Below are 24,512 nucleotides of genomic sequence, written 5' to 3'. Positions count from 1 at the left end.
GGAAGAAAAAGTCTCTTGACTCTCCGGCAGGTCCAGACTTTTCCCCGGACTCCCTCCCGGCTTGCCGTGGTGCACTAACCCCTTCAGGCTGTGTTCACGCTGCCAACCCCAGTCCTGACCGAAGGCCGAGCTTCAGCTCCCAGCCCCCGCCCTTCCCGGCGGGTAAGCAGACAAGCCTCTCAGGCTGGTGAGTGCCGGTCGGCACCAGTCCTCTGTGCGGGAATCTCTCCGCTTTGTCCTCCGCACCCCTGTTGCTGCGCTCTCCCCCATGGCGCCGAAGCCACACCCCTGCCTCCGCCACCCGCAGTCTCCGCCCACGAAGGGGCTTCCTAGTGTGTGGAAACCTTTCCTCCTTCATAGCTCCCTCCCACTGGTGCAGGTCCCGTCCCTATTCTTTTGTCTCTGTTTTTTCTTGTTTTCTTCTGCCCTACCCAGGTACGTGGGGAGTTTCTTGCCTTTTGGGAGGTCTGAGGTCTTCTGCCAGCGTTCAGTAGGTGTTCTATAGGAGCAGTTCCACGTGTAGCTGTATTTCTGATGTATCTGTGGGGAGGAACATGATCTCCGTGTCTTACTCTTCCGCCATCTTCTCAAATCCTCTGTAATTTTTAAATGAATGAAATTCAATAAATCAGAACTTCAAGACGTTAAGCTGGACAGTGCTCTTTCATCTGAACTTGAACTTCCCTGTTCTTTCTTACGGAGCAGTCTTTGGTACCCAGATGTCTAAATGCTGAGCAATGAGGTCCAAAATTGATGTTGAATTCCTCTCTCTGCTAGTGTTGGAGGGTCTCCTGCAGAGGCGGGGGGTGGCTGTGTCTCACCGTGAGGACAAGGACACTGGCAGCAGAAGTTCTGGGAAGTACTCCTTGGCGTGAGCCCTCCCAGAGACTGCTGAGTACATTTTTGTTAATGCACATTTTGGTTGCCACTTCTAAGTAGAGAGATCAAATCTAATTCCTCTTTTATAATGGCTTAGATGTTTTTAATAATTTGATCAGAACTAGCAGATATGTGACCAAGGAGAATTGAGGGAATGAAAGTTGAAAATATATTCTGTTGTGGAGCACTAACTGAGTTGGTGTCTGCTGCTATTTTGTCTGAGTGGATGATGATTCAGTGATCATCTGTCATTCCGGGAAAATAGGTTCACTCATTTTGTCCTAGAGTGTAGTAATAACATAATAGCTTCAATAACATTTTTTTTTCCAAAGGGGAAGCAACATGTTAAAAGCCAAATTCACAGTGGAGAGACCATGGCCTTCCATAATTATCATCATCTACAATATGATCTAAATTATCAATGTTGCCACTATTAGGCCACTAATAATCAACAGTTCATAGTCACAAATTTCCTTTGACAGAACCGCATGTTGGACATCTGTTACAACTGCACGCCATTGCTTCTGCATATTTATATTAACCTCCTTATTGACCTAATATCTGTCTTCTGCTTCCAGACACAGCATAAGGAGGTACTCTGAACTCCGTTCTGAGAGCTGCAGGGCTCACCACCATGTTAGGCAGCAGTGTATGTCCTAAGAACCTATGCCCATCAGCCAGTTGAATCTCATGTTAGATTTTACGCCACATAGCTAGAATTTCACTCAAAAGTTATCGATTGCATTAGAAAGGTTACTTTGCCCCTTCTGACTCTAGCAGAAGCAGTAATCTAGAACACTCTGGAAAGGCTATGAATTGATAGCCCCTGAGCTTAACAGTTGGAAATAACAAAGGACAGCCTGGCTGTTATGACAGTGTCCAACACTGAAAGTCCACAGGTTCTCAGGTTCTCTGTCTGTACAGTTTTACTTAGAGCACACATCTTCCTTTTCAGTCATAAGAGAGCATTGACTTTATGCTTGTCTTTGACTCTACAAGCCCCTTGGTCATACTAACCAGTAAAATACACACCCCCAAATGCTTCTTTTAGGTTTTTCTCTACCCTTTCCAGAGGTTTCTAAATGCTCTTAGATTGGAACTGACTCTACCATGAAGCTTTCATTTATTTTTTAAACTTTAACTCTTCTGCTTTTGTCAGCAGAAAGGGAATGTGATATCTGTATTTTAAAAAATGACCTATGGAATTTTATTTTAGGTATCTGAATAAAATTCCTGAATGGGATTATCATTTTTATCATTGTTTTAGTATATAACCACTCTCTTACGTTTGCCTAGAAATGCATATAATAAACGATAACTGTCTGTGCTAACGCTATTATTTCTTCTTTTAACCTATTGAACATTCCCTGTATGCCAGAAGAAAGTTCACTATCTCTCAGTTTTTCCCACCCTTCTCAGTTATTCAGATTGTATCACAACTGTAGACTATGTTTATGTCCTTACACCTGAGACTCTCTCTCCTACACATTTCCCAGGCTGCTTTGTCCTTTATAAGAGTCCCAATGTGTCCCAGATAATGGAAGGAAAACGGTTGGGAGGACGGGAGTAAAACCTCCAGACGAAATGTGCAAAGAACTGATTTTCATGGTTTAATGCAGTTGTCTACACTATGCATCCCTAAGACCTATCACAGCTTTGGAATGAGGTCAGAAATGGGATGACACAGAGAAATATAAGCCTCCAAATAGAGATAAGAAATACATGGCAGTCATTACCACCCTCCATTCTGCACCAATAATTATCACTCTTGTTCAGAGAACTACTGGGAAAAGAAACATCGACTTTGTGGCAGGAAGGTGAGCACCATATGTAGGACATTTTTCTGAGTTAAATAAGGTGGGAAGGATGGGGTTATATCTAAAGGAGACGATAAGCCTCTCTTGGTGAGATAATGTAATCAGTTTTTCTAATCATAGGAATTTGGGCAGAGGTAGGTGTAAAATGTTTAGTAAGAGAAGAATTTGCTAAATTGTATGGCCTTTTAGAAGGGGAAAGTTTAGTAATAAAAGGAGTGCTAACTTAAAAGCACCTCTATTAGTATAGTTTATGAAGTAAGATATCACCTGACATGAAGAATTTCTTGGATTCCATTAGGCATATAATAATCACTCCTTTTGATACTCTCCTATGGGAGAGGGGCTAGGGACAGTTAAAAAATACACATGTAGTATGAAAATCACGCCACAACTTTAAGCGGTGGGTGCCCCATTTTGAAGAGGAGGGATGTTAGGTAATTCATTTAAGGTCACAGAGCTAGTAAGGTGGTGGAGTAAGTAAGTTTCCCCTGTCACCAATGCTTTCCATTGAACTAATGCAATCACATCTTGTGATTTAAAGCCAGCTAATGGCTGTTTGTTTTCACTTTAACTAGGGCATTAACATGTTTTACATGATTCTTTTGGATTAAAATCGTGTAGATGAAACAATATGCTTGCTTTGGTGCTGGCATGGCATTAGAAGATCTTTTATTTCGTCTGCACAGTCTAGGAAGTGTTAAGAGAAGGGAAGATATTTTCCCACGCACTGTGTTATTAGGTGCACTGTCTTTGGAGACCAATAAAATTTTTTTGTTTTCTCCAGAGAAGACACAATGATGCAGGATTTTCAGTTTGAACAATCCACACACAAAAGAAACAACAGTGGTTTCCATCTGTGTTAACTAGATGACAAACAACAAGAATCATTGGAAGCCAGGTACTTCCAGGTTTAAATCACTAGAAAAGTAAGATTCTGTCATGTCTTGATAAAGTTTGTCTTTAAAAATAACAAATGCAGTAGCCTCTGAAGAGAATTATATTAGAGGAAGCTCAGAGAGATAGGATCTAATACAAAGCCTAAAACACTGAACCAGGAATGTACCTTGTGTAGGTTGACAAATACACTAAAAGTTGACACTTTGTTTTATTTGCTCACCCTATGTGAGAGTATATATGCATCTCAGTTGTATGGGATTAGCTGAGTTTTTATCTTTTTTAATTTTGTCCCAGTATTCTCTCTAGATGAATAAATTATGTGTGTGTGTGTGTGTGTGTGTGTGTGTGTGTGTGTGTGTGTGTGTGTATCCCTAAGGGACCTGGGGGTACACACAGCTTTCAGTGATAGATTTAAATGGCCATGAATTTACATTGACCTTACCATGTCCCTGTTTATCCTGAAGTGCACATACCATTTTCCCCCTTTGGTGCCTTGATTAATGACTCTTTCTTCTTTTCTGTAGTTTCTCTTTTTTTTAAACTTCCCTGTTGATTGCTATGTTTCAATTGAAAGCAAAGTGTCACCCTAGAGTTGGGGGTCACTTCCTGTTGGTCTTAGTTACTTGGAATTGCCAGCCCCATGGGTTTAGCTTTTACAGTGCTACAAATATTTCATCTCGGTGATGTAGTCCATGTGACTGGGCCACACTGTCTATTATTTTAGATTGAGTGGCCCATGTTTCCTTTTTTGTACGGCACTTGAGTAACATTGTGACTGCTGACCCTAAAGAAAATGAGATGTGTCTCCCACAAGACAAGAACTGAGCAGGAAAACTTCTAAATAATATTTAAATAGAAGTCAGTGCACTAACTCTGGCTTGTAAATCTCCTCATGCTTTCTAAGTTCCCAAACTTAATTTTCCTGACATGCCCCCTGTGCCAGTTTCACTTGTGTTCAGTCCTGAAAACTATATGATCTTTAAGTACTCTGTCCCTTTTAAGCATTCAGGGGCACAGACCTAATTTTATCAGAGAGTTAACGCCTCTCTAAAAAATTAAAGCTCAGAATGAGACTCTAGCCTGGCCAGATTCAAGTACTTGGTTGAAGCTGTTTTCCTCATGCATAACAGAAGCACCACATCCCTCAGGTAAAACTTGAGGTTTCTGGTATTTTTCATAATCGGATAAAATGAAAATGAACTGCAAATTCTTGTTCCTTGTATTATCAAATACAGCATTTGATGTAACTTGAGAATAACAAAGGTGGCCTGTACTTGGCTATGGAATGCCTCTCTCTATATATACCCCACCCCCAGCCCGCTATCCCTCCCCTCCATGGAATATGCAGTAAGAAAACAAATCTCCACTGCACAGTTTGTAACATTTTTTCCCATGATGCAGTCTATCATTATTTGGATGACTAAAAGCTTTAATTGTTTACTTTTGGGAGTCCCTGACACTCATGTCATTGCAAATACTGAAGAATTTTCTGGGAAAGGGTTTGAAACACTTCCAGTTAAAATCTTGACTTAATATCTCAAGAAGGAAAAAAAAATAATGTTTCCACCACACATTTTATTAAACCCTTTAGGTCCTTTTACAAGAGAAGAAATACCAATTAACATATAATTTATCAGAGCAAAATATTATCCCATTTCAACCAGTACCCACTTCCTTGAAGTTTATTCAAGCATTAATAACCATTTAATGCAATTTAACTACACTGAGGTATCCATTACATTAATATAATATATCCATCAGGAAATTACAGTTTTGTTTCCATGAATTTTGCATTACAAGAGGGTTTTTATAATTCTGCATTTTATGTTGCTTAATTTCAACTCCTCAGTCTGTTACAATGTGAGATGATCAAAATGTCCCTAATGTTAAAAGATTACAATTACTTGATTTATTGAGCCACAAGTCACAAATGATTTGTGTGTGTGTGTGTATGTGTGTGTGTGAGTGTATGTATACATATATATAGTTAACATATTTAAGAATTTAACCATTTAGATGTGCAGGATCATCAAATCTCATTAGGAATATAATAATGTGACTGTGTTCTTGAGAACTGATCATTAACAGTGATCCTTTTAAAGCATATACATTGTGATGATGTCCATCTTACGTTGTGATGATGTAACATCTTCGTGGTCTGGTGTCCTATACAGTGTTTTCAAGGATAAGTTATATTGCCTATGTGGACAATTGTATCAGTAGATATACTCTCATGCTTTAGCTCAGGAAGTATCTGATCATGGAACTTTAGCTATGTTTCAATATGCAAGGAAACTGTAATCACATGACAGCATATGTTAGAATATTAGAAGTTTGGGGGACTTCATAGGTCTTTCATTGGACATCTTTAAGTGCTTAGGGAGCTAAAAAAAACTTGATCACAGCAACTTGGCTACTTAGTGTCAGGATGAGAGCACAGGGCTCTGTGTCCAGGTTAAAGCATTCCCTACAAACTAGTAAGCTCTCATTTGAATCAGTAATAACGTGTGCAAACAGCAATGGAACACACAAATTTGTCTTTGGAGTGCCTCTGCTTTCAGGTTCAGAGGATTGAGGGGATATTCCATCAGACTTCCTGGACCCTTTGCAACGTTTCTCCATAGCACAACAGCATAGAAACACACTACATTGTCAAGGGATCACCCTATCTCTGGGTAGAAAGGGTTGTGAACCCAGGTGAACCATATTTGCCCTTTCAAGTAAAATTTGAGTCTTTATCTGAGGATTTTTATTCTTTTTGCCTAATCATTATAACCTACTATTCACCTTTTCTATGATCATACAACATTAGCTTAAATGGTGTCTACAAAAAGAATTTGAAAGTAATTGTCTGGAAGGAAAAATAAAAGAGGGGGAGGGAAATCCTAGGAAAAATAAAAGGAGATGGGGGACTCCTAAAATCTTGCTAAGTGAGTTTCTGAGGTCATAATTTGGTTAACTCAAGAAAAATTTCCTGTTACTGAGGAGGTCATAAATGTTTACATGGAGAAAGTGAATATAAAGCCAGGCAGATATTCTACAAATTTCAGCACCAACCATATGAAACAATCCGATCAATCATCTGTTCTAAAGTTGAAACTTTAAGAAACAGAATAATTTCCTAAGTTTTCCTGCCTTCATTTCCTAATTGATTCAGTTCAGGAGGTTACTCATAAGCACTGTTCTGAGTGCTAAAAGGCAAACAAGTGTAAAAAAGATAAATGTATTTTCCCAGTGATTTTTAGCTAAGTCCATATGAATAAGTGTTATAAGTCCTAAGCTATCTTTTCCTGTTCCATCTTTGTAATCTACATGCCTTGTAATGAAATAAAGTGACATCGTAAACATACGTTGTTGGGCTCTATTCATCTTACTGATCCAACAGTTAGGATGAGGTCCTTAAGGAGTAATGCCTCAGCAAGACTAGATCAATAGCTTTAAATTCAATGAGTAGGGCTTTCTTCCTAGAGGACAACACTAAGGACAGAAGAGAATGAAGGGAGGCAGCCAAAGTATTTGCTTCAGCAGAGAAATGGATCCTGGAATGGACTTCTGATAGAAGGTGACTCTAATCTGTTTTTGTCATTCTTTCCCTGTTGTTTCACATTTTCTTTCCTTGCTTTTTTTTTCTATTCTCATATCTAGCTTCAGGTAGATAAGCATAGAATTTCTTCCCTTATTATTCATTTATTTAAAATCTGTGTTTATCAAACCTGTAAGCAAATTTTCATATTCATTCAGTAAACATGTATTAGGCACCTACTATGTGCCAAACATTGTGCTCTGCATTTATCTTCTGGCCCTGGCACCTCTCCTTGGTCTCCGCATCTGCCTCCTGGCTTCCCTCCATCCTGGGTATGTGCTAGGATGCTGATGCTGGATCTTCCCTCTATCTAAACTCCTTGTCCAGGAGTCCAGGCACTCAGGCACTGTACATGACCCAGAACACCCAACTCCAAAATTTTCCTCACACTTTATCAATTTCTCAGTTGTACAGAAGTTAATCGTAGACTAAAAAAAGAAAATTGTGACTTATTCATCTAAAATAAGGTGTGAATGGCATATAAAAATCCTTATGAAGGATATTTTCATTTTAAAATAAAAAGTAATTGTCTCAAACCATTTTTATTTGTTTTATTTTATTTTTTGTTTTAACTGTTTATTTTAAACTGGAGTAGAGTTGATTAACAATGTTGTGTTAGTTTCAGGTGCACAGCAAAGTGATTTGGTTATACATATATATGTATCTGTTTTTTCAGATTCTTTTCTCATTTAGGTTGTTACATAATATTGACCAGAATTCCCTGTGCTATACAGTAGGTCCTTGTTGATGAATCTTTAATTGATTAATTATCACAAAGTTTTAGACTCTCTCACCCGCTCACCTGTCAAATGCTAGACTCCCTTTCCTAATCTTTTGAATCTGTCTCCTCTGCTCAAGATCAAACTTGACCTACTAAGTCAGCCATTTTGGCCGGCTACACACAGAATTGACAAAACTGATTACCAACCTATCTGATTATCTCACATGGGGATGGTATAGTCTCAATTTGATAGGAGGTAATAAAAATAGATACCAGAATTAGTTTCTTATATAGAAAACAAGGATCGCTGAGGAAAACAAAACACAAACGTGCAAATATTGGTCATATTGATAAAAATGTCCTCTCACATGACTGTTTTTTTAAGAATGTCTGTGTGACTATATACCAGTAACACTCATGTTACAAGGATTGCGTATTCTTTTTCATGACTCATTGCATTTCTTAAGACAAGTTTATTGGAACCCGCTGATATGTATTTAGTATTTATTATTTCAGTGTTTCAGAATGCTGACAATTCTGAATTCAATCACTTGTATTCACCAAGAAAAAATATTAACAATTTTGCATCCACCAATAGAATAAACAGGTAGAAAGGGAATAACAGACCAATACTTGAATCTATATTTGACCAAATCAGTGGGGAATCAATGATTTACTAATAGTTTTATAGATGATGAAATTGTCTTTAACAAATGTAAAATAAGGATATTTACCAGTAAAATATTTCTTTTTAAAAATAGAAATGCCTGAAATTTTAGTTTTAAGAGGCAGAATACTTAGAGATTTTATGTTTAATTTGTCATGGTCTGTTTTGATTTAACTGTAAATTTCCAATTAAATTTAACACTGAAACTTCCTTCCTCCATGACCCAAAACATAAGATTGCAGTTTGAATTGTGTGAATTTCAGCTTGTCCAAATTAAACAACAAATTATATTCTAAAAAAAATTAAAAATAACATTGGTACAATGTCTCTTTTTTTTTTAACCAATAGCATTGGTAAAAAGTAAACTTTTTATGCTAGTAAATACTAGCCTCCAAAATTAACTCAACTCCTTTTTTAACATGTTAAAACCCATTCATTTTGTCAAATAACAGATATTAAGTTCACAATAGCCTAAATAAAGCCCCTCACAATGCACTGTATAACCCTAGATCAAAATACAGATTATAAAAATTCAGAAACATTCTTAGTCTTCTGATATAATTATCTGAGAATTCCAGTTTCTACAGTTTTCAAAATAGAGGCTAAGTACTTAGTAAACATGGTATACATTAATTTTATAACTGTTTAGGGAAGGGTTACCTATATTCTTCCTGAATATCTGTGATGAAGTTTTTATTTCAAACATGTCAACTGATATTAATGATTTCTATTGCTTTTATGAAGATACATCGGGATTTCTTTTTATATTTGATATTTAATGAAATACCTACTTTCTCTGAAACTATTTGGCACATTTGGAACTTCCTTTGTAGCAGTCATCACTTTCTTCCTTGTGTTGGCTATTTTTGTTTTATTGGAGTATAGTTGATTTACAAAGCTGTGTTACTTTCAAGTGTACAGCAAAGCAATTTAGTTATACATATATTCATTCTTTTTCATATTCTTTTCCCATATCAGAAATATTGAGTAGAGTTTCAGGTACTATACAGTAGGTTCTTGTTGGTTATCTATTTTATATACAGTAGTGTGTGTATGTTAATCCCAAGCTCCTAATTTATCCCTCCATCTCCCCCACCACTATTTTTCCTTTAGTAACCCTGTTTGTTTTCTAAATCTGTGAGTCTGTTTCTGTTTTGTAACTAAGTTCAATTATATCATTTTTAAATTAGATTCCACATATGAGTGATATCATATGATATTTGTCTTTGTCTGACTTACTTAACTTCGTATGAAAATCTCTGGGTCCATCCATGTTGCTGCAATGGCATTATTTTGTTCTCTTTATGGCTGAGTAATATTCCATTGTATATATGTATCATATCTTTTTAATCTATTCCTCTGTTGATGGACATTTAAGTTGCTTCCATGTGCTGGCTATTGTAAATAGTGCTGCAGTAATTATTGGGATGCATGTGTCTTTTTCATTTATGGTTTTCTCTGGATATATGCCCAGGAGTGGGATTGCTGGATCATATAGGAGCTCTACTGTTAGTTTTTTAAGGAACCTCCATACTGTTCTCCATGGTGGTTGTACCAATTTACATTCCCACCAACACTGTAGGAAGGTTCCCTCTTCTCCATAACCTCTCGAACATTTATTATTTGTAGACTTTTTGATGATGGCCATTCTGACAAGTGTGAGGTGATATCACGGTTTTGATTTGCATGTCTCTGATAATCAGTGATGTTAAGCATCTTTTCATGTGCTTTTTGGCTGTGTGTATGTCTTCTTTGGAGAAATGTCTATTTAGATCTTCCACTGCTTTTCTGATTGGGTTGTTAGTTGTTTTTTTGGGTTTTTTTTTGACATAGAGCTACATGACGTGTGTTTGTATATTTTGGAGATTAATCCCTTGTCAGACACTTCGTTTGCAAATATTTTCTCCCATTCTGTGGGTTGTCTTTTTGTTTTGTTTATGGTTTCCTTTGCTGTGCAGAAGCTTTTAAGTTTAATTAGGTCCCATTTATTTATTTTTGTGTTTTTTTAAAAATTTTTATTGGTGAATAGTTGATTTACAATGTTGTGTTAGTTTCAGGTGTACAGCAAATGAATCAGTTATACATATCCATATATCCACTCTTTTTTAGATTCCTTTCCCATATAGGCCATTACAGAGTCAGAGTATTGAGTAGAGTTCCCTGTGCTATACAGTATGTCCTTATTAGTTATCTATTTTATATTTAGTACAGTGTATATGTGAATCCCAATCTCCCAATTTATCCCTCCCCTCCCCTTCCTCCTGGTAACCATAAGTTTGTTTTCTACATCTATGACTCTATTTCTGTTTTGCAAATAAGTTCATTTGTACCATTTTCCAGATTCCACATATAAGCAATATCATACGATATTTGTCTTTCTCCGTCTGACTTACTTCACTCAGCATGACAATCTCTAGGTCTAGCACTGTTGCTGCAATGGCATTATTTTGTTTTTTTATGGCTGAGTAATATTCCATTGTATATGTACAATATGTACCATATCTTCTTTATCTATTCCTCTGTCTGTGGATGTTTAGGTTGCTTCTATATCCTGGCTATTGTAAATAGTGCTGCAATGAACATTGGGGTGCATGTGTCTTTTTGAATTATAGTTTTCTCCAGATATATGCCCAGGAATGGGATTGCTGGATCAAATGGTAGTTCTAGTTTTAGTGTTATAAGGAACTTCCATGCTGTTCTCCATAGTGGATGTACCAATTTACATTCCTACCAACTGTGTAGGTGGGTTCCCTTTTCTCTACACTCTCTCCAGCATTTATTATTTGTAGATTTTTTTTTATAATGACCATTCTGACAAGTTTGAGGTGATAACACATTGTAGTTTTAATTTGCATTTCTCTGATAATTAGTGATGTTGAGCATCTTTTCATGTGCTTTTTGGCCATCTGTGTGTTTTCTTTGGGAAAATATCTATTTAGATCTTCCACCTATTTTTGGATGGCGTTGTTTGTTTTTCTGATATTCAGCTGCATGAGGTATTTGTATATTTTGGAGATTAATCCCTGTCAGTTGCTTTGTTTGCAAATATTTTCTCCCATTCTGTGGGTTGTCTTTTTGTTTTATTTATGATTTCCTTTGCTGTGCAGAAGTTTTAAGTTTAATTAGTTCCCATTTGTTTATTTTTGTTTTTATTTTCATTACTTTAGGAGGTGGATCAAAAAAGATCTTGCTACAATTTATGTCAAAGAGTATTCTGCCTATGTTTTTCCCTAAGAGTTTTATAGTATCTGGCCTTACATTTAGGTCTTTAATCGATTTTGAGTTTATTTTTGTAAGTGGTGTTAGGGAGTGTTCTAATTTCATTTTTTTACATGTAGCTGTCCAGTTTTCCCAGCACCATTTATTGAAGAGACTGTCTTTTCGCCATTGTATATTCATGCTTCCTTTGCCATAGATTAATTGACCATAGGTGTATGGGTTTATTTCTGGGTTTTCTATCCTATTCCATTGATCTATATTTCTATTTTTTTGCTAGTTCCATACTGTTTTGATGTCTGTAGCTTTTCAGTCTAGTCTGAAGTCTGGGAGCCTGATTCCTCCATTTTTGTTTCTCAGGATTGCTTTGGCTATTGGGGGTCTTTTGTGGTTTTATATAAATTAAAATTTTTTTTTCTAGTGCTGTGAAAAATGCCATTGGTAATTTGATAGGGATTGCATTGAATCTGTAGAGTGCCTTGGGTAGTACAGTCATTCTTCTAATCCAAGAACAGGGTATATCTATCCATCTGTTTGTGTCAACTTCAATTTTTTCATCAGTGTCTTATAATTTTCATAGTACCAGTCTTTTGTCTGCTTAGGTAGGTTTATTCCTAGGTATTTTATTCTTTTTGATGGATGATAAATGGGATAGTTTCCTTAATTTCTCTTTCTGATCTTTTATTGTTAGTGTATAGGAATGCAAGAGATTTCTGTGTATTAATTTTGTATCCTGCTATTTTACTGAATTCATTGATGAACTGTAGAAGTTTTCTGGTAGCCTCTTTAGGATCTTGTAGGTATAGTATCATGTCATCTGCAAACAGTGATAGCTTTACTTCTTGTTTTACAATTTGGATTCTTTTTATTTCATTTTCTTCTGTAATTGCCATTGGTAGAACTTCCAAAACTATGATGAATAAAAGTGGTGAGAGTGCACATCCTTGTCTTGTACCTGATCTTAGAGGAAATGCTTTCAGCTTTTCACCATTGAGAATGAGGTTAGCTGTGGGTTTGTCATATGTGACCTTTATTATGTTGAGGTAAGTTCCCTCTTTGCCCACTTTCTGGCGAGTTATTTTCATAATTTTGGTGTTGAATTTGGTCAAAAGCTTTTTCTGCATCTATTGAGATGATCAGATGCTTTTTATTCTTCAGTTTGTTAAGGTGGTGCATCACACTAGTTGATTTTCAGATATTGAAAAATCCTTGAATCACTGGGATAAATCCCCCTTGATCATGGTGTATGATACTTTTAATGTGTTTCTGGATTTAGAGTGCTAGTATTTTGTTGAGGATTTTTGCATCTATGTTCATCAGTGATACTGACCTGTGATTGTCTTTTTTTATGGTATTTTCGTCCGGTTTTGGTATCAGGGTGATGGTGGCCTCATAGAATGAGTTTGGTAGTGTTCCTTCCTCTGCAATTTTCTGCAATAGTTTCAGAAGGAGAGGTGTTAACTCTTCTCTAAATGTTTGATAGAATTCACCTGTGAAGCCATCTAGTCCTGGACTTTTGTTTGTTGGCACTTCTTTAATCACTTGCAATTTCAGTACTTTTGATTGGTCAGTTCATATTTTCTATTTCTTCATGGTTCAGTTTTGGGAGACTGTACCTTTTAAAAATGTGTCCATTTCTTCTAGATTGTCCATTTTATTGGCATATAATTGCTTGTTGTAGTCTTTTATGATCCTTTGTATTTCTGTGATATCTGTTGTAACTTTTCCTTTTTCATTTCTAATTTTATTGATTTGTGCCCTCTCCTTTTCTTTCTTGATGTGTCTGGCTAAAGGTTTATCAATTTTGTTATCTTTTCAAAGTACCAGGTTTTAGTTTGATATTTTCTATTTTTTTGTTTGTTTGTTTCTAGTTCACTTATTTCTACTCTGATATTTATGATTTCTTTCCTTCTACGTACTTTGGGTTTTGTTTGTTCTTCTTTTGCTAGTTGGTTTAGGTGTAAGGTTAGGTTGTTTATTTGAGGATTTTCTTGTTTCCTTAGGTAAGATTGTATTGCTATAGCATCCCTCTTAGAACTGCTTTTGCTGCGTCCCATAGGTTTTAGATCATCATGCTTTCATTTTCGTTTTTCTCTAGGTATTTTTTAATTTCCTCTTTGATTTCTTCAGTGATCCATTGGTTGTTTAGTAACATATTGTATAGCCTCCACATGTTTGTGTTTTTTATAGTTTTTTTCTTGTAGTTGATTTCTTATCTCATAGTGTTGTGGTAGAAAAAGATACTTGTTATGATTTCAGTTTTCTTAAATTTACTGAGGATTGATTTATGGCTGAAGATGTGATCTACCCTGGAGAATGTTCCATGTACACTTAAGAAGAAAGTGTATTCTGCTTCTTTAGGATGGAGTGTCCTAAAAATGCCAATTAAGTCTATGTGGTCTAATGTGTCATTTAAGGCTTATTTCCTTATTAATTTTCTGTCAGGATGATCTGTCAATTGGTGAAAGTGGGGTGTTAAAGTCCCCCACTATTATTGCATTACTATTGATTTCTACTTTTATGGATGTTAGCATTTGCCTTGCATATTGAGGTACTCCTATGTTGGGTGCATATATATTTACAATTGTTATATCTTCTTCCTGGATTGATTCCTTGATCATTATGTAGTGTCCTTCCTTGTCTCTTGTAGCAGACCTTATTTTAAAGTTGATTTTGTCTGATATTAGTATTGCTACTTCAGCTTTCTTTTGATTTCCATTTGCATGGAATAACTTTTTCCATCCCCTCACTTTCAGTCTGTATGTGTCCCTAGATGTCAAGTGGTTATCTTATATACAGAATATATACAGGTCTTGTTTTTGTTTCTATTCAGCCAGTCTGTGTCTTTTGGTTGGACCATTTAATCCATTATATTTAAGGTAATTATTAATATGTATATTCTTAGTGCCACTTTCTTCATTGTTTTGGATTTGTTTTTGTAGGTCTTTTTTCTTCCCTTCCTCTTTTGTTCATTTCTCTCTTGATTTGATGATTATCTTCAGTGCTGTGTTTGGATTGCTTTTTCTTTTTTGTGTATCTATTGTGGATTTTTGGCTTGCATTTCCCATGAGATTTTGATATAGCAGTCTATGTATATACAAGATTGTTTTAAGTTGCTGGTCTCTCAGTTTCCAGTGCATTTCCAATAACCTGCATTTGCACTCTCTTCATGATTGATGGTTTTGATATCATATTTGTGTGTGGATGATTTCCTACCATTACTGTATGTTTGTCCTTACTAGTGTGCTTTTCCATTTGTAATTGTCTTGTTTCTAGTTGTGGTCTTTCCTTGTCTGCCTAGAGAAGTTCCTTTAGCATTTGTTGTAAAGCTGGTTTGGTGGTGCTGAATTCTCTTAGCTTTTGCTTGTCTGTAAAGCTTTTGATTTCTCCGTTAAATCTGAATGAGAACCTTGCTGGGTAGAGTATTCTTGATTGTAGGTTCTACCATTTTTTCACTTTCAATATATATATATGCCATTTCCTTCCAGCCTGCAGAGTTTCTGCTGAGAAATCAGCTAACTAACTTATGAGAATTCCCTTGTATGTTATTTGTTGCTTTTCCCTGGTTGCTTTTAATATTTTCTCTTTGTTTTAAAATTTTTTCAGTTTGATTACTATGTGTCTCAGCATGTTCTTCCTTGGGTTTATCCTGCCTGGGACTCTATGCACTTCCTGGATTTGGATGACTGTTTCCTTTCCCATGTTAGGGAGGTTTTCAGCTATATGTCTTCCAATATTTTCTCAGGTCCTTTCTCGCTCTGCTTTTCTTCTGGGATCCCTATAATGAGAATGTTGGTGTGTATTAATGTTGTCTCAGAGGTCTCTTAGAGTGTCCTCATTTCTTTTCATTTTTTTTTCCTTATTCTGTTCCATGGCACAGATTTCCAGCACTGTCTTCCAGCTCACTTATTCCATCTTCTGCCTCATTTATTCTGGTATTGATTCCTTCTAGTGTATTTTTCATTTTAGTTATTGTGTTGTTCATCTCTGTTTGTTTGTTCTTTAAAGCTTCTAGGTCTTCGTTAAACATTTCTTGTATCTTCTCAGTCTGTGCCTCCATTTTTTTTTTCTGAGGTCTTGGATCACCTTTACGATCATTACTCTGAGTTACTTTTTAGGTAGATTGCCTATCTCCACTAAGTTTTTCTTGTGGGTTTTTATCTTGTTTCCTTGTCTGGAAGATATTTCTCTTCCATCTCATTTTGTTTAACTTTCTGTGTTTGTGTTCTCTTTTCTGCAGGCTGCAGGATTGTAGCTCCTCTTGCTTCTGGTGTCTTCACCCTGGTGGGAGAGTTTAGTCAGGTGAAGCTGGTTCTTGTCCCTCTGGTGACAGGGCCATGTCAAGGGATGTGTTTAGAGATGGCTGTGAGCTTGGTATGGCTTTAGGCAGACTGTCTGCTGATGGATGGGGCTGTGCTCCTATCCTGCTGGTTGTTTGGCTTGAGGTTTTCCAGCATTGGAGCCTGTAGGTTGTTGGGTAGGGCCAGGTCTTGGTGCCCAAATGGTGACCTTCTGGAGAGCTCATGCTAAACAGTATTCCCTGGGGCCTCTGCCGCCAGTGTCCTTGCCTCTCAATGAGGCACAGCCAACCCTTGCCTCACCAGGAGACCCTCTAAGACTCGTAGATAGGTCCAGAAGTCTGAGTTCTTATGCTGGTGTTCAGTACATGTGCCATGTGAATTGTTCCACTTCTAGATGTATTTTTAATGTTTGTTGTGGGAGAAGGTGAACTACACGTTTGCCATGTTGATCATGGGCCCAAAGTTGACTCAACTATTAAGTCATTTTTATAAAATAGTAACTTTTATTTATTAGAAGTATAGTTGATTTACAATGTGTGCCAATCTGCTACACAGCCAAGTGACTCAGGTATACAAATATATATGTTCTTTCCCATTATGGTTTATCCCAGGAGACTGGATATAGTTCCCTGTTCTATACAGTAGGACCTTATTGTTTATCCATTCTAAATATAATAGTTTGCATCTAAAACCCCAAACTCCCAGTCCCCCTCTCTCCTTCCCTCCCCCTTGGCAAACACAAATCTGATATCTATGTCGGTGAGTCTATTTCAGTTTTGTAGACAGGTTCATTTGTGCCATACTTTAGATTCCACATATAAGTAATATCATATGGCATTTGTCATTCTCTTTCTGTCTTCACTTAGTATGATAATCTCTAGTTGCATCCATGTTGCTGCAAATGGCATTATGTCATTCTTTTTTACAGCTAAGTAGTATTCCATTGTATATATGTGCCATATCTTCTTTATCTACTTATCTATTGATGAACATTTAGGTTGTTTCCATGTCTTGGCTACTGTGAATAGTGCTGCTATGAACATGGGGTGCGTGTATCTTTTTGAATTATGGTTTTGTCTGGGTATATGCCAAAGAGTAGAACTGCTGGATCATATGGTACTTCTATTTTTAGTTTTCTGAGGAACCTCCATACTATTTTCCATAGTGGCTGCACCAACTTACATTCCCACCAACAGTATAGGAGAGTTCCCTTTTCTCTGCACCATCTCCAGCATTTGTTATTTGTAGACTTCTTAATGATGGCCATTCTGACTCGTGTGAGGTGGTACCTCATTATAGTTTTGATTTGCATTTCTCCAATAATTAACAATGTTGAGCATCTTTTCATGTGCCTTTTGGCCATCTGTCTGTCATCTTTGGAGAACTATTTAGGTCTTCTTCCCATTTTTCAATTGGGTTGTTTGCTTTTTTGTCATTGAGTTGTATGAGCTGTTTCTATATTTTGGAAATTAAGCCCTTATCAGTCACATCTTTTGCAAATATTTTCTCCCATTCTGTAGGCTGTCTTTTCATTTTGTTTATGGTTTCCTTTGCTGGGCCAAATCTTGTAAGTTTGATTAGGTCTCATTTGTTTATTTTTGTTTTTATTTCTATTGCCTTGGGAGACTGACCTAAGAAAACATTGGTACAACTTATGTTAGAGAATGTTTTGCCTATGATCTCTCCTAGGAGTTTTATGGTGTCGGTGTCATGTCTCATGTTTAAGTCTTTAAGCAATTTTATTTTTGTGCATGGTGTGAGGGTGTGTTCTAACTTCACTGATTTACATGCAGCCTTCCAACTTTCCCAGCACCACTTGCTGAAGAGACTGTCTTTCCCCCAATGTATATTCTTGCCTCCTTTGTCAAAGATTAAATGACCGTAAGTGTGTAGGTTTATTTTGGGGCTCCCTATTCTGTTCTGTTGATCCACATGTCTGCTTTTGTACCAATACCACACTGTTTTGATTACTGTAGCTTGGTAGTATTATCTGAAGTCTAGGAGAGTTAGGCCTCCTGCTTTATTTTGTTTCCCTCAGGATTGCTTTGGCAATTCTGAGTTTATTATGGTTCCATATAAATTTTTAAATTATTTGTTCTAGTTCTGTGAAAAATGTTATGGGTAATTTAATAGGGATCACATTAAATCTGTAGATTGCTTTGGGTAGTATGGCCGTTTTAACCATATTAATTCTTCCAATCCAAGAGCTTGGGATATCTTCCCATTTCTCTGAATCCCCTTCAATTTCCATTATTAATCTTTTATAGTTCTCAGCCTATAAGTCTTTCACCTCCATAGTCAGGTTTATTCCTAGGTATTATTTTTTTGGTGCTATTTAAAATTTTTTTTTCTTTTACATTTCCTTTCTGATATTTCATTGTCAGTGTAAAAAAATGCAACAGATTTCTGAATGTTAATCTTGTATCCTCCTACTTTGCTGAATTTATTTATTAGATCTAATAGTTTATGTGTGGAGTCCTTATGGTTTTCTATATATAGTATCATGTCATCTGCATGTAATGACAATTTTACCTCTTCCCTTCCAATTTGGATACCTTTTATTTCTTTTTCTTGTCTCATTGCTGTGGCTAGGACTTCCAATACTATGTTGAAGAGAAGAGGTGAGAGTGGGCATCCTTGTCTTGTTCCAGATTTTAGTGGGGAGGCTCTCAGCTTTTCACTGTTGAGTATTATATTGGCCATGGGTTTGTCATAAATTGCTTTTATTATGTTGAGATTTGTTCCTTTGTACCCACTTTGGTAAGAGTTTTTGTCATGAATGGATGTTGAATTTTGTCAAATGCTTTTCCTGCATCTGTTGAGATGATCATGTGGTTTTTTACTTTTATTTTGTTTATGTGGTGTAGTACATTGATGTGCATATAAAATAATAACTTTTATTCTCTGAATGTTGCCACTGTATCTAGAATTGTGGAAGATACTATCAACAAATTAATCCACAACATGTGAAAGAGTTATTATTATCTCTAATTTCCAGCATTCAAAGATAGAACTTCAATGATGTAAAATAGGTTAACCTAGTTTAAAGTGTTATAAAGTGCAGAATCTAATAACTCATATCTGGACCAAACTGATTCTACAGCTTGTGTACTTTCTATCAAGCCAAACAAACTTGGAGAATTTGATGGCTGTGGCTATGGAAAGTTAGGTCCTGTTTTTATTCTAATTATACTTTTTATTCAATGTAAATCATGAGTGCATATGTAGCCAAGCTATTCTTTATGAAGTTGTATGAAATTGCAAGTGTGAAACACTGATGCAGAATGTATCTTCTATCACTTGAAATCATTTTGAATACAGGTGTTGGGATTTATGCTTTCTTAATTTATGAAAATATATAATTGAGAGGTTTATACTCTTCTATAATGTTTAGTAAATGAGTCAATGCATATCTTCTAATCATGTTTATTGATAAAAAAGAATTTAGGTGAGAAATTCTGAGGAAAATATGATCACAACTCACAATGGCCAGGTATAGACCATTTCATAATACATCTTAGCTTGTAAAGGATCATTTATGGCAAAAGCAATTGCCCTCATGATTTGATGGTAACAAGCATATTAAGTGGAAAAGTAATCTGAGAAATGCATGGATACTGTTTGTTCATACTCTCTGTACTCTTTCATCAAGTAAGTGGATATTTGTTCTGTAGCCTTTAGCAACTTTTACTAATTGCCTTTACTACTTAGACACCTCACCATTTTTTTAGTGCATTTTACAATTGTGCCCTTAATACACATAATTCATTATTGTTCTCTGCTTCCTACTTCTTGTTTCAACTAGATAATAAGTTCCTGGGGGGCAGAGGCTGTGTCTTATCCATGTTAATCCAGTGTAGACCACAATCTCCACAGTGTTTAGCAAAACACATGCAACTAGTATTTAGCTAAGAAACTTAAGATTTCTAGCCCTAGTAAAACCTGTGGGCATATGGACTCTCTGGAGCACTTTAGTGAGAATATAAATTGACACAACCTTTCTGGAGGGTAATTTTTCATTATGTATCAAAATATAAAATGTCCAAGCCTTTCAACTTAGAGATCCCCCACCACCAGAACACTTTTCTTAGGGCTTTTCTCTGTGCATCATTTTCTCCTTACTACCACCACCTCATTTCCCACTTCACCATACTTTTCAGTTGGCTAACTCCTGTTATTTCTTAAATCTTAGGTTCAATGCCACATCCTATGAGAAGCTCCTCCTAATGTTAAAAATGTTAAGTGGCTTTATTTTGGATTCCCAGAGCCCCCAGTATATCTCAACCTAGCATTCATTTACACAAATGTTGTATCCTTATGACCAAGAGTGTCTGCCAAATTGTATGTACTTAATGGGTGGCCATTAATGAGTAAATGATTAAGTAAATGAATGAATAAATTACTGTGTTTGGACCCATGATGTAGAAAATGTTTGTAAGTATTTAAAAATTTACATCATTAAAATTTACCAGCTACCAGAACAATATTTTTTCATAGTAGAATATCCTCATTTCTTTAAAGAATTATTAAAACACAAAAGCAAAGAGAAACCTTATTTGATATTCTCATTCTATAGTTCCTGCATTAAAGAATGATACATATGCTTTCTATAAGCCTCCTCTCAAAGAATGATACGGAGCTCTATTAAACAGAAAATATATACATCTGGGGTTTCTATTAGGGCGAATCATAGAAACTGAGAATGAGCTACCCTGTGATCTCTGAATGTTATATCCATATTCTGTTATAGTCCAAATTAGCTTGAATTTATTCCTCAAGAACACTGTACAGTAGCATCACTAAGGAGAGAATCCTCTTGGATCATTCCAGCAAAAAAAGAACATTTTCTTTCTACCACTTTTTTATCTTACTAAGAATCCTTTAATAACTAATACTTTCATAAATATGCAGTAAGGGTAAAAAAGGGAAGAAATCAACTATATGAGGGGAAGTTCATTTTGTCCATTCATTCAATTTGCTGTTTATTTGCTGTACATATTGAAAAAGAATCAGTTAATTATTTCTGTTTTCCCCTAAAAGGAATATAAGATTCCATGTTGCAATATATTAGTCTATCACTCCTCATATACATATACACATTTATGTATAGTTTTCAAACAAAAATTAAACTTCTCTCATCTAATCATTAGCCAATTAATTTAAATGACTTTAGATCTATCCAGCCTCTTAGTATTCATTTCATGCAACTACCTAAATACACAAGTGGAGGGACTAATTACAGAGAGGATTTTTTTGTGTCTTCTGCAAGGACTGAACATAAGCACCTGACAGAGCCAGCAATGGAAACACCTCTTCACACCCAGTCCAAGGCTCCCAGCCCCCTTCAAATCACCTCCCACTTCATTCAGTGTATTACTTTAAAGTGGTGTTAATGACATTTTGGACCCTAAACTGTAAATATCAACCAGGTAATCACTTGTCCCTTAACTCATTCTCCAAAAAGCTCACAAGTTGAAAAATAACATTTTACAATTTGTATTATATCTATTTGTCAAAAATAACACAGCAGTAACCAAAACACACACACACACACACACACACACACACACACACACACACACACACACACACACACAACTAAACTAAGGCTAGTAACAGTTCCTGTCTAAAAGAAAGAAAACAAACAAAAAAAATGTCAGTGATTTTGCAGGCAAATATTTCCTATGACTCTCTCATGCCATTCCCCCACCCTCCCCTACCCCTTGGTGAGATTAATCGTGTGAGAAATGACATGAGATGCCCTTATGAAATTTCGTCTGGAGCAATTTTTACTGCTAATGGAAATTATAAATAATATGTGCCTTTCGTCAACTGCATTCTTCAGTAATCTAATTGTATCAAGCTAATGAGACCTGGGTTAGGAAATGTTCTGAGGTTCCCATGCCCCAGGTCAGGGAATGCAGAAAACATCTCTGAGCAGATGTGCTTAGTCTCATGTGGATGGCAGCTGGAGCACTTGGTCACTCCACAGAGCGCTGGCTGTGTGGGGGCCTGTGCACTTGACCTTGTTGCTAGAGGTAAAGAGCCTTCCTGTTGGTTAGCTGCAAAATCGAAGAGAGAAGGAGGGCAGAGGGAGGTAAAAGTCTCCTCTTCACCCTCTGTCCCCCCCTCCCCACCTTTTCTTTCAATAACGGTGTAGAAGTTTCTCTTCCTTTTCTTCCAAGGGAAAATGGCTATAAATGATGCCTGTTCAGAAACTAGCACATGTGTTGGCATCTGCCTGTGTTGAAGGTGGCCAGAGGGCCTGCGAAGGGTTGCATGAGAATGAAAACACCTCTTTTCTCTGTTTCTCCAAATCAATATTGTTTACGCTACATTTACAAAGGTTGATGTGACACCACTCCAGGCTGTTATAGACTTAAACTGCTTCAAAGATGATTTTACATTATGGTTGGATGAGAGGCGTTTAAATAAAAAAAAATCTAACGTACTCCAAAAGTGGCATATGCTATGACCACCCACTCCTAACCTTCAGGTTAGGAACTGTGGGTGGCAGACCTGAGATATAATCACCTACATCCTCTGAATGATGTCATGAGAGGGCAAGACAAACTTAGGAGTTGATTCTAATATTTTGGGCAATCTCCAAAATCCAATAGGAGACTTGTTTCCCCTTATTTACTCATAAGTTGTTTTTTTTTAATTGTCCATTTTAATGCAGCTGGAAAATATTTTTTCTTTGTCTATTTTTTAACCAAAGTTCGACTAAACTCACTCCCCCATTCTTCCTCAATTCCATACACCATGTAAGTGAGTACACACATGCACACACTCACACACACACACACACATCTGTGCTTCCTCTTTTCCCTTGATCCAAGGGACCATGGTTCCATAGCATCACACCAGCAAAGAATTATTCCTTCAGGAAGCCTCCCTGAGGTTTTATTTAGGATGTTTCCAATGTCCCAAGAATGAGGAGGCTCACTGATTTTCTAAGGATGTGATTGGTTCTCACAGTGAGCATTTTCCCTCTCTTTTTATGTTTAACTCAAATTCTTTCCTTTTAGTCTTTTGTGCTGTCCATTTGCATCCTGCCAAATTTGCATCCTGCCAAATTCCTCTCCTGAGGTGTTTACATCTCTCACATATTTGGAGACTGTTATCATGCTCCGTTTAGCAATCACTTAGCCAAAATATACATTACTCTGTGCTCTTTTAATCTCTCCACATAAGTCAAGCCCTCGGTCCCCAAATCATTTTGTTGTTCTTCTATGAAGTCACTCCAATTTGGCTTTGTGTTCTGAGGTGACAAAAATGGAAGACAGATTTCCCTGTTTATACACAATTCAGTTATGTTGAGAAACCATCACCTTCTGCTCATAATATGAAGCTTTTTCGTATGCCAACTAACTCAACGCTCCTCTCATATTGTTGGATTATGTGGCTGTTACATCCTTTTCTCCCTGGAGATGTAATCTGGTGGGAACCTTGAAGTGTTTTATGATGTTACTTTTGAACAATAATGGGAGTAGAAATTACACTTATTTTTGATAAAGTCAGCGGAAGCAGGCCTCCATGTCCCCACCCCAAATGTCCCAAGCATTTACTGGATGTATGGATTTTTCACAGTTTTCCAGGGAGTTTCCATTAAGAATAAAATGAGACATGGAAATTTCTAGGCCCCAAAAGGAAAAAAAACTTAGAAGAGGAAAGCAGAAGTTTATAGTGAAAATACCTCTTACAACTTTACCAAATATGCTTTGATATAGGCACAGAATCAAAAGTAGTTTATTTTATAAGCCCTAGCTAAATTGCAGAAAGAAAATCGAATCCTGAATACTTACGAAGTTCTTCAGAGGCATTTTCTTCCAAAAGTGTATCAGGTTGCTGTTTTTAACTTTGTGTCATTTAGTGATAATCCTACAGCTTCCTGATTGGCTAAGGTATTTGGAACTGATTGGCCTTTGAATCACTCTTTATGTTGAAGGTGCGTGTGGATGTTAATCCATAGGTCATTAACACCTCATATAGTTCAGAGATCTGGGGTGTGCCTGTGTTTGCACTGCCAACATGCATAGCATTTCTTGGAAATTCAGAGGCTTTGTTTTCTGAGGGTTTGATTTGAAATATTTTCCACATAGGCATTTTTCACTCTCACTCGGAGTAATCACTTTTTTGGAATATGGTTTTATTTTAATTCTTCTTTTCTGAACTCATCGATTAGCAGTGATATGCATCAGCTGGAAAGTCAGAAGAGGAGGTACGAGGTTTGCTTAATTGCTCTCTGGAGATGATATCTTGGGTAGAATAAGCACATCACCCTTCCAGCTCCATATTAATCCTGATTCCTAATCTTTATCTACAACAGTATTTCCATGCTTATGAAATTTACAAACTCCCAATCTGACTCTCTTGATAAATCTCAGACTTTACTTTTCTATTAACATTAGAAAACTGAGTAAATTAT

The sequence above is a fragment of the Globicephala melas genome, chromosome 7, assembly GCF_963455315.2.
Source record: "Globicephala melas chromosome 7, mGloMel1.2, whole genome shotgun sequence".
Classification (NCBI taxonomy): Eukaryota; Metazoa; Chordata; class Mammalia; order Artiodactyla; family Delphinidae; genus Globicephala; species Globicephala melas.
This window is presented reverse-complemented; position numbering follows the sequence as displayed.